Source organism: Arctopsyche grandis, chromosome 12, assembly GCF_051622035.1.
Source record: "Arctopsyche grandis isolate Sample6627 chromosome 12, ASM5162203v2, whole genome shotgun sequence".
NCBI classification, from domain to species: domain Eukaryota; kingdom Metazoa; phylum Arthropoda; class Insecta; order Trichoptera; family Hydropsychidae; genus Arctopsyche; species Arctopsyche grandis.
The window spans coordinates 17,065,566-17,084,251 of NC_135366.1; the positions used below are offsets into that span (position 1 = coordinate 17,065,566).

The 18,686-nt window shown below is 32.7% G+C and overlaps 1 protein-coding gene and 1 long non-coding RNA gene across 2 annotated transcripts in view; one reads left to right on the forward strand and one right to left on the reverse strand.

Annotated features, from left to right (window-relative positions):
* LOC143920291 (uncharacterized) overlaps positions 1-18,686 on the forward strand; it is a 319,990-nt gene that overhangs the window by 139 nt on the left and 301,165 nt on the right. The window lies entirely within an intron of this gene.
* LOC143920299 (uncharacterized) overlaps positions 38-18,686 on the reverse strand; it is a 319,815-nt gene continuing 301,166 nt past the window's right edge. The window contains exon 3 of the long non-coding RNA XR_013261325.1: positions 38-938. This is a non-coding gene — a long non-coding RNA (uncharacterized LOC143920299). The remainder of the gene's footprint in view (positions 939-18,686) is intronic.

Below are 18,686 nucleotides of genomic sequence, written 5' to 3' on the forward strand. Positions count from 1 at the left end.
AGCCAGAAACGGTCAGACGACGACGCGAAGTTTTGACAGTTGAGGTTAGGACGCGCGCGCGATGACGAGATCGCGTACGAGCTTAAAGGCGAAGCCCGTGACGTCGGTGACGTCACGTCAGCGAACACGCCACACGACGATGATGATATCCAGAACGATAGCGCCATTATCAGCGTCAGTTTTACGTCGGCTAACTGTCGTGGAGATGCAGAGGTTCGCGGACTTAGACGAAGATGATGACGACGACGATGAAGAGGAAGAAGAAGACGAAGTGCCATATTTTGACAGAGACAAATTCGAGACATACGCGCCACGGTTTAAGGGGATCGGCGGTGTGCCAATCAGCCAGTGGATTGTGCGCATGGAAGAATTTGCGAAGTTCTTCCACTGGACGCCCCTGGAGCAACTGGTCTACGGGAGAATATATTGCGTAGGAACAGCGAGAATGTTCCTGGATTCAGAAGGGATAATTATATCATGGACTATCCTTAAGCAGAAGCTGATAGAAGAGTTCCAGTGGGATGACGAAGAGCTCGTCTTTGAAGAACGAGAAATGCTTGCTCAAGCAGAGCCCATTGACTCCGATTCAAGTGGGGCCGGTGAAACACCAGACGACGAACCCAGGGTGACGGGGCCCGTGAGAAACCGTGAAAACCGAGAAAGACTGAGTTCACGATGCTACAATTGTGGTGGACGTGGTCATCTAGCAGCCGACTGTAGGTTTAAGACGAGAGGAACTCGTTGTTTCAATTGTAACGAGTTTGGGCACATATCAGCTCAATGTAACAGCACCAAAACAAAGACTGTCTTGACAATACAAGAAGAAATAAGAGAACCAGTCAGTATTCCAACACAAGAGGACGAGGCGAACATGGCTGATGGAGATGTAAACATGGCCGATGTAAGTGTCAACAGTGATGGTTTGCACAGAAAAAGACCTTTGCAGCAACGGGCTTCACGAGAGATGTCTGCTCAAAGAGAACTCATTGTTTCCAATGATGAAGAGGACGATGCGAACATGGCTGATGGAGGTGTGAACCTGGCTGATGGAAGTATGGACGGTGATGGTTTGCAAAGAGGAAGACTTTTGGATTACGGAGACATACCGTCTTCAAATACAGATGAACCACCCGATGATCAATTTAGAAAAGGATCTAAGGATTATAGTCATTTGAAGAATTCTGAAGATGAGAATAAAGAAAAGGAAAAACATAAAGACAAAGAGAAAGATATGGCTAAATCACAAGAAGGATTAAGGGACCCAGTCAAAATTTCAACACCAAAAGACACTGTATTCACTTTCAAGCTCGGTCGTAGTCGGATTGATGTTAATTCAATGGAAAAGAAAATAGAACCATGGATTGAGAAAAGACTTACTGGATGTATCAGTGAGCTAGAACCAATATGTGTTGACTTCATTTATGGTAAATTACTAGCAGAATATCTGTGGGGTGACGGCAGATTCATCGGACAGTCACAGAGAATCGCCGAGGGCATTGGATAGAATTTAAGTTGTACCGATGGAAGTGAAGTGTGCGTTTGTGAATTAGAAGATAAGTGAAATGCCTGGAGGGTTTTTAGTTAAGCCTTACTTGTAATTTGATGATTGAAAAGTGTAATGTTTTATTGCTTATTCTAGTATTTTTTGGGAAGTGCTTTGTATATTGAATCATGTTTTAATTTGGTTACATGCTTAGAAGAATATAAGATAACTGTATTGAAATGTAATTCTAGTAATGTTTTAAAATGTGATTGTTTCCGATGTAAAGATTTAACCTGTCATTGTAAAGGTATTGATTTTAATGTTTTATTGCTAATTCTAGTAATGTTTTGAAATGTGATTGTTTCCGATGTAAAGATTTAACCTGTCATTGTAAAGGTATTGATTTTAATGTTTTATTGCTAATTCTAGTAATGTTTTGAAATGTGATTGTTTCCGATGTAAAGATTTAACCTGTCATAGTAAAGGTATTGATTTTAATGTTTATTGCTAATTCTAGTAATGTTTTAAAATGTGATTGTTTCCGATGTAAAGATTTAACCTGTCATTGTAAAGGTATTGATTTTAATGTTTTATTGCTAATTCTAGTAATGTTTTGAAATGTGATTGTTTCCGATGTAAAGATTTAACTTTTGTCATTGTAAAGGTATTGATTTTAATGTTTTGTATTGCTTGTAATAACTTTAAATTGTAATTGTGATACCTTTCTGTTTTGTATTGCTTGACATAATTTTAAATTGTAATTGTGATGATTTATGTGTAACTTTAATTGTGATGTGTAACTTTATTGAAGATTGAATTATGTTGAAATGAAAAATTGATTTGTAGTGAAATGTGTAACGATTAATTTGTTATAATTGTAATTGTTATGTAAATTGTAAAATGATTGATGTATAAGTGTATTGAAATGTAGTTGTGATGATGATTGTAATTGTGATTTAAATTGTAATTGTGACAATTGAAAGCATGTTTAGAAGAATATAAGATGATTTTATGGAATGGAAGATTAAACATTGTTGAGGATGATAGAGGAAATGTTTTAAAAGAATGTAAGATGATACATTGTATAGAGTGGAAAATGAAATGTAAAAGAATGTGAGATGAAACATTGTTGAGGATGATAGAGGAAATGTTTTAAAAGAATGTAAGATGATACATTGTATAGAGTAGAAGATGAAATGTAAAAGAATGTGAGATGAAATGCTGTAAAAATATAAAAGACGAAGAATGTCATCCGAGGGCGAATGACAGTCAGGAATGACCGAATGTAGAATTGATTTTTAAACGAGCCGAGATAGAGTGTGTGTGGTATGCCTGGGAAAGACCGGATGCGTGTTGTTATGGTCACTTGTTGGAGAACGAGCCCGAAGATATGTGTTAATAAATACATAGTTCTGACTTAATCTGCGTTTCACTTGGAATCCTTAACATCCGGATCCATATATATATATATATATATATATATATATATATATATATATATATATATATATATATATATATATATATATATATATATATATATATATATATATATATATATATATATATATATATATATATATATATATATATATATATATATATATATATATATATATATATATATATATATATATATATGTATATATATTTTAACCTGACTACATATGTATATCGCTTTGGATTCTGTTTGGACAGGTATATGTATGTATATGTATTACGCCAGATTTACATGTCAAACAAAAGCGTTTGTGTCGATTTTTAGTAGTTTGAACGACCCGTGAAACAGATGTTTAATTAGGTCCATTTGAAACCTCATTTCGACTGAATTTAACGATACATCATGATTAATTACTGTTGGACGGGTCAAACGGGACAGATGATGTGTCCAATAATAGAACAAATAATTAACACTACTCTGCGCATATCATTCGCTGCTGTATAATATTCTGTATACTGAATAATATTCCGTATAAGAGCCGATTTCAAAATTAGTTATTTAATTAAAATGAATATGTACGTAGTGTTATATGTATGTATATCTATATATGTATTGTATTTTAAATTTTGGAGCGTCTTTTAGCGCGTTCATTTCAATTTTAGTGAATCGTACGTATCTACATACATATGTACGTACATACATATGTATGTACATACAAATGAAACGTTCAGAGTAAGTGGAAAATCAACAGAGTTATACGGCTCTCGTATAAAGCAAGATTAAACTAAACGATCATTCGACACATATCTAACTTTATTGTACTGCTTTCGTAGCAGAAAGTGATCATAAAAGTTTTCACTCGTCAGTTGATTGTCACATTAATTTTATATTCCACTATATATTGTCAAATGTCTCTTTGTCCCGTCTACGTGAAAAGTTTTTCGCCCATGTTAGTGATTAAATTTTGAAGTACATAGAAACCGTTAGATTAAACTGCTAATGGATTTATATTTGGTCATAATTTAAGCACTTGCTTTGTAAAAAATTTATTTATAAGTATAGGGATGATTTAAACGTAGGGACCGATATTACGGTAGTAAACTTTTTTCTTTATGTTCGTTAAATTGCGTTTCAATTTAGGTCAACATTATGCGCGTGTATAAATCACGATTTCGCCATATGCAAATTGACATAAAACGAGCTGTTAATTGCTCTCGCATGTGTAAAATAATAATTTGAATTTCTTGTTCTCGTTCATTTGAGAAAATTTCTTTTGTGCTCGAAAATACGCAAACGGATGTCGAAGTGGTAAATATATAAAAGAAACCGCGACAATCGTCTGGAATGTAAATATCGAACAATAGATTCGTCGAACAAAAAAAATCGTATACATACGTACACGTACGCTTGACAAGATTGAGATTTACATCTTGAAGCGACTTTTCAATCGGATTTTCTTATCTTCCTGTTTGCTTAGGACACGTGCCTAAGCATCGACGACGTTTTCCTTGAAATACTTATTTTTTCGCGTGATTAATTTCCCAGATATCCGCTTTTGAGTGTGCTAGTTCTGTATTCAATTGATGAATACGTAAATAATAAATATTTTGACATCGATTTCCATCGATGGGTGATATTTTTAGTTTAAATGTTTGCCTATCAAAATTCACACAACAAAGACCTATCGAAATAGGCGACGACTGATTCCTAGCCTTCCATTTCTCAGTAATCATTTACTAAGAAACAACACTTCATTAAAATAAAATAAAATAACGAAATAAGGTCATCTATTCTTAATTCTTAAAACGTAAATAATTTTTACACGTTAGATACGTACATATATATGTATATATGTACATACATACCTACGTATGTACACACATGACTAGTATAAAGTGCCTCCATATTTTTACGTATAGTTCAATATTTTATGAGTTGTTTATTTATAGCATATTAAAAGTAAATGTAGAAAAAATCCGTATTTACAAAAAAAAAGTATACTTACGTGTCTTGTACCAAGATATTGCTTTTATATTTAAAAACATGCATATGTAATATGTATGTACATACATATATAACTTTCAAACTCAACATTATTATAATGAAATAATAATTTGTTTTTAAGGAAGTTGCTTTAAAAAGCTATTTATTCTGTATTACAATTTTTTTCTGTAATACAATATTTTGATTTATTTAAAAGTGTGATATTTGAGAAGATACAATAAAATAAATAAACATTTTCATAAAATTGTTTCATGTAAAATTGACCTTATTATTTGATCATTATTCCCGGTGTTTTTCGTAAAGTGAATTTATAAAATGAATTTTGGTTCGTTAATTTGTAATGCTTGTAATTCAATTCAATTCAAACTTATAATTCAATTTGTAATTCAAATCAGTTAAAATATTTAAATCTATATGTATATTATTACGGCCATAGACAGGATTTTTATCTAAAACAAAAAAAATGTTTTAAAACAATTTTACATAAATTTATTTATATGTTTCAAATACTATTTTAATCGACAACATTTTGATTTGAATCGATACGAATCCATCGAAGATATACATAAATCAATAGTAACTAGTTCGTTGTGAGAGGGATATCTAAACTTTCCGTGCGTCCTATATAAGGGTCACTTCAGACAATCTTCAAACCCAACTCAACGACTTACAATTTTGTTATGAAAAATTCTAGCTACCATTGATAGAGGTAGGTGTGTCAAATTTTTCATAGAAAATGTCACGAGCACTTCTGACACTTTTTTAACCCTTCGAGGAAATATGAACTTTTGCAATTGTATCGACATACTTGGATTTACATATAAGTAATACACATTTACTCGCATAATTACAATTTCGAGAGCATTTACAAATGACAGTTAACGTTCGAATAATGGCTGCGCAAAATTTCCAATTTCACATGTGATGTAACGTATTTGGGAAACTACGGTTTCGTATGACGCCGCAATGAGTTTTGCAATTACTGGCGATATTAGCAGCGAAATCTCGACGGAATTCGAATCTTCACAACAAGTGATACGATTTGTCTACCGTAAGCCACCGCAAAATTTGCTTTAGCCCTATATGTACGTATCTACGTTTCCAGATTATAATCCAATACGGAATTAAGTTGATTTTATATTGTATATAAACAATTTTCCAAATAATCCGCTAACTGTAGGCTTGCGGTGTTTGTTGTGGGATATTTGAAATTAAAGTAACACATACCGGGTAACGTCTGAAGATCAGCATTGTCGTCTGAAGATATTCAGTTTGTAATAATAATTGGTGGATAATGCTGCGTCCCGGTTAAATTTAATTAGCTCCGGTTATATGGAATATCTTAACATGTCGCCGATAGACGTGCGACCGTAATCTCATGCATATGGAAAGCATGCCACAATCCTGTTAAATTAACATGTTCCAGCTTTGCTGTTGATAAATTATTACTTTTCGCACAATTTCGTCCGCATGAATCAAAACAAGCTTCCGACCAATTATTATTTAATCTATAATGTGTACATATTCTGTAAGTTGAAGTGAGCTCGTTGCTCCGCCTACGCTCTAGCTTTAGGGATTAAATTTCAGAATACCAGGGAAATACTGTTGAAATTTCTAAGATTATATTAGATTATTCGTAAAATTGAACAATAATTATATGAGCCGTTATATTTGAAGGCGGGGGGGAAGTCCAATTTTTAGATCCAAAAACATTATTTCAGATTAACTTATTTCACAAACTACTACTTTTAATTCGATATGTCCAACTACTTTTAATTCAATATGTCCAGAATCTCAGAATGGCAGAATAAACATATTACAGAACACCAGTATTTTTTAATTATTGTAAAACGCAAAACATTATATTTAATGTTTTGCGAGATATTTTTCGAAATGAAGAAAAGTGGACTTCCGCCAGTTTCAAATATAACTGCTCATATGCAATACATGCAAATAAAAATAATAATCACAGCACGGTTTCTTATACAACACAAAACTTTTTACATCCATATGTATGTACGTATATGCTTCGACCACGGATCATGAGACAACATTATTTTATAATGTTAGTTTTGCAACTAAATACTCTGCTGTCGCAATCAAATACATACATAAACCAGCCTCACAGCTGGTTTATGTATGTATTTGCTTATATATGCTGGTTTATGTATGTATGCTTAGCTCATAATGCTATCAACTACGGAGTTATGGGTTTAATCCCTGGCCCGGTGTTGCTGGCCAGATCTTGGATGTATGTGACTCCAGGTCGATCGTTTCCTGGCTGAATTTGCCAATTTATATATATATATTTTTCTAATATTTCAATCTAGTTATATAAATAATTTTTGATCACACCCTCTATAATCTCGCACTATGAATAAATCAGTAATGTAACGTGGGAACATTAGGATGGCGATCTTGAAACTGAAGGGGTCTGTTGGGCCTGACGGTGTGCCCCTGACGTATTAAAGGCATGCTGTAATTCGCTCTTAGAACCTCTTCAGTTTTTTTTTAACCTTATTCTTGGTAATTATCTGTTCTGGTAATTATCCTGATAAGTGGAAATTATCTAGAGTCATTCCTATTCATAAAAGTGGCTCTAAAAATGAGGTTGAAAATTATAGACCTATTGCTATCATCTCGGCTATTCCCAAACTTTTTGATAATATCCTTCACCGTTTGATTTTTATGCAGCTCAAAAGATTGTTGTGTGATGAGCAAAATGGATTTTCAGCATGTTGTTTTTCAAATTATACCATCTTGCCTGCTTTTCAAATTATACCATGTCTAAAGTTGACGTTGGTCAGCAAGTTGATGTAGCCTACATTGACTTTCGTGAAGCCCTTGATCTTGTCAATAATGACGCTCTTTTGATCAGTTTAGCTAAAGTGGGCTTTTCTTCACGTCTTCTTAAACTCGTTGCTTCTTATCTTAGTGATAGGAAGCAATTTGTTAGAAATGGTAGTTTTGAATCTCCTTAATTTTTTACACGATCTGGTGTAACTCAGGGATCCACTTTAGGCCCCTTACTATTTACAATACATAACCTCCCTAAAGTTTTATGCAATGCTTCATGTCTCTTGTTTGCAGACGACGTTAAATTATTCTTTGCTGTTAAGGATGAGAAGCAAGCCTCTCTCCTTCAAGCGGATATTAACGCTGTTTTAGATTTCAGTTCCAGTTTAGGGCTTGAACTGAATACTAGTAAATGTGCCATTATGAGTTATGGACGTGCGAATTTGCTCTATTGTCACGGATATTCTATTGGATCTGTGTTGTTGAAGCGTGTGGAATCTATGTTCGACTTGAGTATCACTTTTGATCCTCAATTCACCTTTCACAACCACATCAAGACAGTCGCTGACATTTCTTTTCGTCGACTTGGATTTGTCTTGAGATATGCTCGATTATCCTTCAACCCCTTGTCTTCTCGCTTGCTTTTCAACTCACTTGTTAGAAATAAGCTAGAGTATAATGCGACTGTGTGGAATCCACATGAAGCAAATTACTCTCTTATGATCAAAAAAGTACAAAAAGCATTTCTTCGTTTTCTCTATAAGAAAGAGTTTGGGTACTACCCATATCTCTACCCTACTCCATTTTTTTTGGGCATGCTTGGGTATAATTCCCTTGAACTTCGGAGAAATTTCACATTAATTCGTTTCGTTCTCCAACTACTGCGTGGTAATACGTCATGCCGGTTGTTGCTGGAACATTTGGGACTTTATGTCCCTAATAACTATGTGCGTGGTAGACATCATCATTTGATGGTTGTACCTTCTGCTCCCACAGTTCTTTTTCGAATGGCTCCTATTTGACTTCTCAATTAAATCGTTGCTGCCGTGGCTGAATGCGATATTTTCCACCTAACTGAGCGTAGATTGTCAGATATTTATTTTAACATATTTATCTGGTAACCTGCGCTCATCATTATTTTCTTAATTTGAATGTGATGTACATATGTGTGGAATCTTAATCTTTTCTCTTCCATTTGGGCCTCGCTGTGATTTTATTTTTATTTTATTTTACTTTTCCTTTTTCTTTCTCCTTATGTATATTTTTAGGTACTATTTTTTTTTTGTTCATTGTAAAACTAAGAATAAGATTTGAGGATTTTATTTATTTGATTTTTACAAATTTGTTTATTTATTCTTTTTCTTATGTATTATTTTTCTTTTTTTTTCATTTTTTCTGCCTAGCATTTTTGTTTTTTATTTTATGTATTTTATTTTTGTTTTTCTTTATCAAATGTAGGCCATTGTGGCGCATAAGGTTCTTCCTGTAATGCCACAATGGTCCAAAACTAACTATAAATAAATAAATAAACATGAGATAGAGTGTCCACTGTCTAAGTGCATTCGTGGGTGAACAATAGAAATCCCGGATTAGGGTAACGGGACTCAGTAAGTTCCCGAACAAAGAATGCGCTGGAATTCTCACAGAACAATAGACTCACCACGGTAGACCTAGTGCCTAGAAAATAGACACGTTGATGGATCGGGAAAGCTGTGTTGGGCAACTTGTCCTTTATAAGGAGGTACACACGGTAGATAATTTTATTCTTAAGTGAGCGGTGGTTACGTGTGGACCTCCTGAATCGTTGAATAAATGCAGTGAAGCGACTTTGGCCTTTCATTTGGATCCTAAACCTCCCCTACGATACATTAATATGTACATAAATATCATACAATATGATTTATTGGGATTATGATACTAAAAACTCTGTAGTAACACTTTATAGTATTATCACTAGAAAAATGAATTGCAATGCGTATTCAGATTAACGCCAAAATATTGCCAAAATACGATAACGGTAAGATGAACTCAACAATTAAGCCATAATTTGACCCAGATTTTATGGCAATTGCTGATATTTCTGAGGACTGAATTTAAACATACATACGTAGATATAATACATATGTATATCAAGCTTCACCTTCAAACGTTTGACAAACAACGATTGCCGGAAGATGTTGTTGCCTTCCACTTACACACTCGAGTAAAATCAAATTCGCTTTGATACGTGAGCACAGAAGAATACGACGATGCTAATGGGTGCTTCCGCAGTCTATATAGGCCTATAGACTGCTTTCGAGCCGAAAAAGGGTAAAATTAAATTTTATGCTAAATTTAATGAGCTGTCAAAACATGATCCCGAATGATAATATCCGGTATAAACCAAATAGAACTTGTAGTTAGTTTCATTCGCAAGACACGAAATAGTACCTATGTATAATAACCTTTGTGTGCAAACGACGTACGCGGTAACGTCTTGTTTACTTTCGAAATAAAACACACTCCATACTTATACTCAATTGCCTTAATGTACCGAAACTTGTTAATTTGAGAATTTTTCCTCCGTATACGCAAATGCCATTTTCTCCCTAATTTGCGAATAAATTAAAAAAAAATTAAGTACACACCATTGTGTATACATATAGTGGGTGTAGCGTAAATTAGCTCATCTTCAGCTTGTCGTTTTTGATGTGGAAGGGGACGAAAGGAGAGGCTCAGGGTCGATGTTCCATTTTCATCCCTCGAACGTTGTAAGAATTATGACACGAGTCAGAGGGTAAGTTAATAAGGTGATGCGGAACCCTAATGGCGCAGACAACCCTCACAAGTCCATCGCAAGTTTATTCAGGGGTGGCCAATTTGATACTGTGATGGATTTCAGCGAACGACCCCCTCAAGCTGTTTTAACTATACACCACAGAGTTAAACTGAAATTATTACATTTTATGTTAAAGTCAAGGAAAACTATATACATATATACATATGTGTACATACACTAGTACTTCGTTATTACCTTTTGCTTAGTATATTAAACAAAATAGCAATTACATAGTATTATTTTCAAAATTGATAATGCGTTCACGGTTATAGTTGAATATTTCATAATACTAAATTAAATGACTACATTTATGATATAAGATATCTTCTTTCTGAGTTAGATAAGTTTAATAATTAAAATCAGCCAAGTTTGTTAACTAGTTGAGTGGTCGTGAGTTTGAATTCCAACCAAAACCGAAAAAGCAATTGCATTTTCTTGATCACTACAAATATATCCATCGTCGATAGTAAAGATCTAACCCTCTCCTGTTAGAATTTTTCGGTTCTTTCTAACAATCATTGTTGAGACAATTCCATACAAAGGTCCATCCCATCCTCCAAAATTTTAGTCCATTCCAAACTTTCCATTATTTCCACTCAAAAAGACGTGAGAAACCGTTTGAGAACCTCAAGATAACTTCATTATATGTACATATAACAAACGGCGATAGATCACCACTAAAAATCATTACATTAACTAAATCAATTTTATTACATAATATTAGCGAATTTTTGGCAAATTATTACATTTAATCGGGTAAATTCACTCAGAAGCTTTATTATATGCATTGTGTAAATCAATTAAACGAAACGTAAAATTCCAAAAATCAATAGCAAACAATGCTATCTAGTGCTAAGTGAATACAATATTTTTCGACTCACATGGCTTTTATCACATGAACAATTAGCGTGCAAGTCAAATTGAGTCACTGCAAATGTTGGAGTTTGACATATCCAATTAAAAAGGGCCAAATTAAACGTGACCGACGGAATTGGGGCCGAGTGCAAATTAATCGAAAAAAGCGTAGTGCGAAAATATTCACAATTTCATTCGACCATACATATGTATATGTGTACATACATATGTACCTATGTATGTATACTTATATGTACATCGAGAGAGCGAATTTAAATCCCATGACGCCAACGCATCATTTTTTTGCTACACCTGTAATAAATGTGGTGAACTGTGACATCGGTTTTTTTTCATAATTAACACGCGAGCATTTTCCTGAATTAAGAGCGCCATTTCGCTCATTAATCTCGTCCGAATTACGGGAATAACGTCGCGACGCCGCACACCGCGTGTAAATTAATTATCAAATTTAATATAACGACGACGAAAATATCATATATTGCATAAATTAAGTATCATTAATCAAACAATTAATGTTAAATATTGTTCAGGGCGGAAGTTTTCTCGGATCACACTTGAAAAATTGACTGTAAGTCTTCATAATTTATCCATACTATATATGTATGTATATGTATACGAACCCGTATTATGTACATATGTATGTGTATGTATGTATGTACTTAGTATAAGTATAGTGGAGATACGATCATCTCATATCACACAAAATAGCGGTGTTCAACCCGTGTCTTGCTTCAATATACAGGATTTATTACATTACATAAGTTCGATACACACAGTGATAGACGTTTTTCGAATATATCATGTATTAAAAGGATGTACATATATTTATTTAACATCTGTCCCACTGTCTACTGCAGGGTATAAAACAAAATGATATAATGCATTCTAGTAAAAAATGGAATCGCCTCAATAATTCTAGAGGTAGTCTTTTCTTGCAAAAATATAAAATTATTAGTAATAAAAATACAAGCGATTTTCAAAATATAAAAAATTAAAGGAATTAAATTGACATGTAACCAAATTTGATAAAAAAAATTAGAATAAAATAAATTATGAGATGGAGGAAACATCGGTTTTGGCTAGAACACATCAAAATGTAACGATTTTATTTATAACTAATTTGAGCCCGTTGATTTCAACGGGTGGTTTCGGAAAGGAATTGAAACTCGAATAAAAATAAAGTTAAAGATATTGAATCGACTGGTTTCGGAAAGAAATTGATGCACGAATTAGAAATTACGAAGTGATTACGAATTACGTTTTGTGCATCGCCGACGCCCCGAGGCCTTTGCCACCAGCGCCCCCGATGCCTCCGGCACCTCGGGGCCTTCGCCACCGGCGCCTCCGACGCTCCGGGGCCTTCGCCCCCAGCGCCGCAGACGCCTCCTGCGCTCCCAGCGCCCCCGATGCCTTCGGCACCCCGGGGGCTTCGCCCCCGGCGCCCCCAGCGCCACCGACGCCTCTGGCGCCCTCAGCATCTTCATATGTATATGTAGAAAATAAAAAATAAATAAAAATATCCATTCTTTAAAATTAGAATATCACCAATGTGATTTCAACTTCAAGAAAGCATTATATTACATATATTTCCTTAATTGTAAAATAATCCAAATGTCAAATAGCGATTCAACTATTAAAATGAAATGGCCATTCAGTTAAAATACTAACCAATAGATTTGTATGTATGAACGTACATACTGACTTTTATTTTATTAACTGATCATTTATAATATTATAATATCTGACCAAAATCTTTAATTTCATATGAATGTGTATTTAAGAAAGCGTTGATTTTTTTATTTGAAAAACTATTCCGTATTTTTCGTTTGTTTTATGCGTTTCTCAACTTGTTGAGTAAAGTTCGGCTATCGAAAAAAACCTGAGCTCCAACTTTAAAGGTTGGCAGCCACTGTACAGAGTAGTTCGCGTGAAACGAGTCTGAAGTTCGCGGAAAATTCGTCCGCATTGTGAATACACGCATGCATACATACATACATATTCGGTTTTTTTTCACGCCATCGGCGTTCGTTGAAAATCCCTTAAACTTTTCCTCGTAAATCTCGGCCGTTTTCAGTCAATCGTAAATCTGAAACAATCGTCCGGATATCTAGCCGTAGAGAGTTTCGTCTTTTTACCATTTTCTTTTTGTTTTTAGACACATAAATAAACAATGCCTGGTTTGCATATGATAAGGGGAAGTTTATACTGCGAATTTCGCTGAATGGGAACGCTAGCTCTCTATAGCCTGCTTTAAAACGTTCACATTTACACATTTATAAAACATATATTCCACAATTGACTGATAAAATTGAACTGAATGTTGTAATGTAACTTCTATCCGTAGATACGTACGTGTGTGTGTTACCTATCATTATTTTCACATTTAAATATCAAACATGTTAAAAAATTTTAGTACATCTAATTCGGTTACACTCTTTGTTACTGCTATAAGGGAAAATACCAATCGTTATTGATGTCAAAGCTGTCCTTAAGGATTACTTCAACAACACTCGGAACAAATCTGGAAAGTTAAAACGCTAAAAAGAAGGTTGAAACCCTTTTTATTATTCTTTCAGGTTAACGGCTTGCGCTCTTCATATGTTCTTAAATATAAAATCTTCTATAGCAGGTGTGTGAAGAGTTAAACGTGTTAAATTTAAAGTTTTCCGACGACTAACATCTGATTAAATTTTTCAATAGATATAAAATTTTTGTGACGAGTCACGTATACTGCAAAACGTTTAACACCCAACAGAATGATCATTTACTCTCTTTGAATACTAATGGAATTTGCGAAGGACAAAGATCCCAGAGGCTTTCCCTGCTATCCCCAATTAATCTTTTCTTCTTCGATTCAAAATTCAAGAAAATTTCGCCCACTTCGGGTGTGATTTATATATGATATATTTTATTTTGTCTGAAACACTTGTTTAGCGCAGAACTTGTAATTCTGAATAATTCGATCAAACCCGATCGCTCGAAACAAACAAATTGTTCACAAATTGATCGCTCGAAATAAACAAATCGACAGTATGTAGTACATAAATCAGAAATATATTTTATCCATATTTTTTCGTATACTTCGTTATAGCAATATAATAATAACAATAGACATATTCTCATTTACATACATACATATACTATATGTACAACTTAAATGCTTTTAGGTATATGAAAAACAATTATAATTATTTTTGTAATAACTTGGATATGACAAAAATAATTACACTTATTTTTATTTCGTTGAAATAACATTCCTTATTCAGCATTAGATAAATATAATATAATACTACCGCAATTCATACCATATATGTGAAAAAGTAATATATTTCAAAAGTAATAGCTTTGCGCACTAAAAAAATATAATAAGCTGTTGTATAATAATATAAAAGATAGTGATCCTAATAGTTGTAATTTACTTTCTACGAGTTGATAATGTCAACCTGGAAATTGTAAAAATACAAACACCTTAGAATAAAATAAAACTAAAAGGAAAAATATGTGGCAAATATGTGGTAAAATAAAAATATTGTATAAATTATATACACATATGTACATATACATTAAAAATAAAGTGAAAACGTTTAATATTAAAAATAGTGCATACTTCCCCTTTTATAGTGTCACTTATATATTTTTATACGGACTGTAAAAAGCTAATTTGTTGCTCTCATATTTACATATAATATATGTATATGTAATATAATACATGTTACCTGAACCGTTTTATAAGGAAATGACAAAATCCTACACGTCAAATTCTATTTTGCAAACACGAATCAATAGACATTGTTCAATAAGCGGTTCAATTCAATTCGAACGCATTAACTTATCAGTCGGATTTCAGCTATAAACAAATCACTCGAGAACGACATTCCCAGGCTATTGGAAAATATCCATTGGAAAATTCAATACCCACGTTTCTCAGTCTATCGAAAACTACTGCTCACTTGTCGAGCAGAAAATCACTAGTTTTCCTTGCGAAGCGATAAGCTTCAAATAAAAGAGCAGAAACCAATATGAGGAACCCAACGCCGAATATATCAATCGGAAAATATTTGTAAACTCTACCTGTAACTCACACCACCATCCTCCCTATTCACTTTTATTTTAGACACCCGTCTAAACCAAAACTTTGAATAGATCAAACACAATTTTGACATTGTATATAAATACATATATATATATATATATATATATATATATATATATATATATATATATATATATATATATATATATATATATATATATATATATATATATATATATATATATATATATATATATATATTTAATAATTGAATTATGTACTTGTATGCCCATAGCTTAACCAAAATTATCAGAGTATATACATAGGTACGTAATATTTCTATCAATAAATCTGTCATAATAAAATTCGGAACTTAAGTCGCAACATTGGATAATTCGATCTTCCAATGTAATTGATAAGTTATTGCGAGTCAATGTGATTAATAATATTAGGACGAGAGTAGATTAGAAATGGTTAGGTTCGGGCTAAAGATAAATTAGTATTATTGATGACATTGACAGGTAATGAATATTAATAATAATTGGATCTATTTTTTGTATTGACGATAAAATTTATATTATCAACCATAAACAGCACATATTATTATACATTAAGCAGCAGCATATACTAGAGATAGACATATGTATAATGCTTTCGAACAAAGTGGTCACAGGTTTGATCCCACTGATTGCTGCGGGCCAGAACTTGAATATGTGATACCACATCGTTCGTTTCCTATCCGAGTTTCCGAATACATCTAATTTCCAACAAGTTGACATCCCTGTTCTCCCTCGGAAAATTTCGAGGTATTTGACATCTCGAATTTTCGCTGATTTTAATAAATGTTGTAAATTTTTCCATAGTTGCCTCTGTGGATGTTGATTCGTTGTATGTATTTTTAGTAATCATGTCATTATGAATGATAATTCTTGATCTACTGTACTGATATAGTACACTCGTCTCATTGGAGTGATCTGTAAAACGAGTTTGCATGATTGATTGACTAAAAATATAAAAATAAAGTAAATAAATATGTAATATTGTAATTTATTTATTTATTTATTTATTCTAAACAGACCATTGTGGCATAACAGGAATTCCTAAAGCGCCACAATGGTCAAAAAATATAACACAAAAAAAAAACAAAATAACAATTAAACATAAACATAATAAACGTAATATAATGTTTTATTCATTTATGGAATCTTTAATATTTAAAATATGTTAAGACTTTTATAAATTTAATAAACCTAATTAAATTTTCAAATTACAACAAGTGTAATTAATTATTTAATAATGGTAGCATTTATTTGAACTTGAAACTCATATTTATATTATTTACAATAATTTATAAATACATTATTTTCTAGTTTCTCTGTAATTTTCAAGATAACCTAGACGACTTACAAAAACGTTCATTAAATTTTCATAAATACAATTCTCGGAATTGTAAGCTTAACGAGCCAGACTTTCAGATAAAACAACTACATACATATTATACATATAACTGTGTATGTATAAGAATATGGCACATTTTCTTTCATAGTTCAATACTAATTTATCATACACTAAATTACAAAACTATATGTAATATATTTCCAAATAACCGTCATGAATTATTGAACGTACAAACGGTAGTCATCCTTTGGAGATAAATGGAGGTCATGTCACCCTAACATATTAGTGACAATCATTTACAGTTCCAGAAGGAAAAAATACACATGTTGTGTTCATTTATCTACAATGATATTTATGTCTGTATTTTGAAAAGACAATTATTACATATACCGTCTACCGTCGGTTATACTTTAACTATGTTTAAATGCATCGTGTTCTGAATGCACACGGCATTATCACAATTGCAGTGACACTTATTATTCTAATTGCGGATGGATGACGATCTGACGCACCTGAATCGGATATATGTACACGACTTAAGGTTTATATTTTTTAATTGTGTAATTACATTTTTTTTATATTTGTATATAAATTATCATAAATAATTATTTATATCGCAAAATAAATCGAAGATAGGCATCGTCACGTTTTTATTTTATTTATGCACGAAGCGTTGATAGATGAAGTGTTGTTTTTATAAATAAAATCCAAAGGCAAAATGCACGTCTTTTAAAATTGGATATTGCTTTCAATTTTAATACAATTACTTTTGCCGTATACTGCGATGCTGTTCACTCAATAATTGAGTATACCTGAAGTAAAATACATTACGTTGTGATGCAGCAATAATTCAATTTTTATAAAATTTGCCTATCGAGTACATAATCAAATAATAACACAGGGTAAACTCAAATTTCATGCATTAATTTAAATTCTCACTAGAAAATTTTATTATTAAGTTCATTGTGTCATATTATAATTTTAGTTACACGTATATTTCGGAATTTGAATACGTGAATTTGCAAAAAGATAGTGTCATTATAGTTAGTCCACTGGAGGAAGACACTTTGTATGTTTATCCAAAATCTTACGTTTCCGGTTTTTTTTATTAAATTTCGTAATTATATTGATATTGACACAAATACTAACGGTGTAATCTTTATTATTTTGTTATTTTCTGTTACTCTAGCGTGTATTTATCTCGAATATATCTATAAATATAGAAAGCTTTGATAAAATTATTTTAAATTGACGAAAAGTGTTTCTCTCGTGGCGACTTTCGGGCTTTGAAGGTTTTTTATTTTATTTTATAAAAAAAAAATGCAGCACCCTTAGATGTTCAAATAATTTTAAAAAATTCTATGGTTTTTGCCCTACGGTTCTATGGGTACTGCATTCGGCAATCATAAAACAAAGGAACATTTTCTGTTAATATTACATTTTATTATTATTTTACATAAATATATTTTCATGAAAAAAATTACAATGCCTCAATACTCTTACTGCATATTATTAGAGCACAATTAAGAACAGCAACAGTTTATCATAAAATAGCATGGCATTGAAAAACCCAATAATTTGTATTACGTTTATGTTATCGAGATCGTTTTCAGTTGTAGCATCCCCTTCAACAACTTGGATTCTAAGAATACGAACGGGACGGCTATTGTCGCCGAAGAAAACTCATAATCACTATCTGCGTTGCACATGCAGCAGCCATTCTGTGAAAATGACATCCGAATACTACGTCGGAAAATGTGTCAAGGGGGTGGAAAAATCGGGCTCACAGTACAGCATAGAGTAGACTCGTGATAGTAAGCGTGGCAACCCTCGAGAA